Below are 509 nucleotides of genomic sequence, written 5' to 3' on the forward strand. Positions count from 1 at the left end.
GCGTTAGAATGCTTCATATTGCCATTGGACCCCGTTCCACACTTGGTTAATCATTTTGTAGGTAAAAAGATGGGCAAAAAGGCAGAAAATGGCTAGAATTTGAAGAAGGATTCACGAGTCGAAGTTGGACTGCGAAATACACCATGGACGCCAAGTGGACGCCCAGTGGACGCCCTAGTGGACACGCGTCCAACGTGCGTCCACCATGCGTCCACCCTTGCGTCCAACTTTTCGCTCTCTGATTCTCGCACAGCAGAACAGCAATCTGCTGTGGACGCGCCGTGGACGCGCGCGTCCAGCACGCGTCCACCAAGCAGCTCTCTGAAGTTGAAGTCTGTGCAGCAGAAATGCAGTGGACGCCCCAGTGGACGCGCGTCCAGCGTGCGTCCACCCGTGCGTCCATCGCGGAAAGTTGGCGGTTGGGCGAGATTTAAAAGGGGAATTGAGCCATTTTTCAGGGGATCCATCACACTTCAGTTTTAGATCAGTTTAGAATATTTCTCTCTCTA

The sequence above is a fragment of the Ipomoea triloba genome, chromosome 16 (genome assembly GCF_003576645.1).
Source record: "Ipomoea triloba cultivar NCNSP0323 chromosome 16, ASM357664v1".
Classification (NCBI taxonomy): Eukaryota; Viridiplantae; Streptophyta; class Magnoliopsida; order Solanales; family Convolvulaceae; genus Ipomoea; species Ipomoea triloba.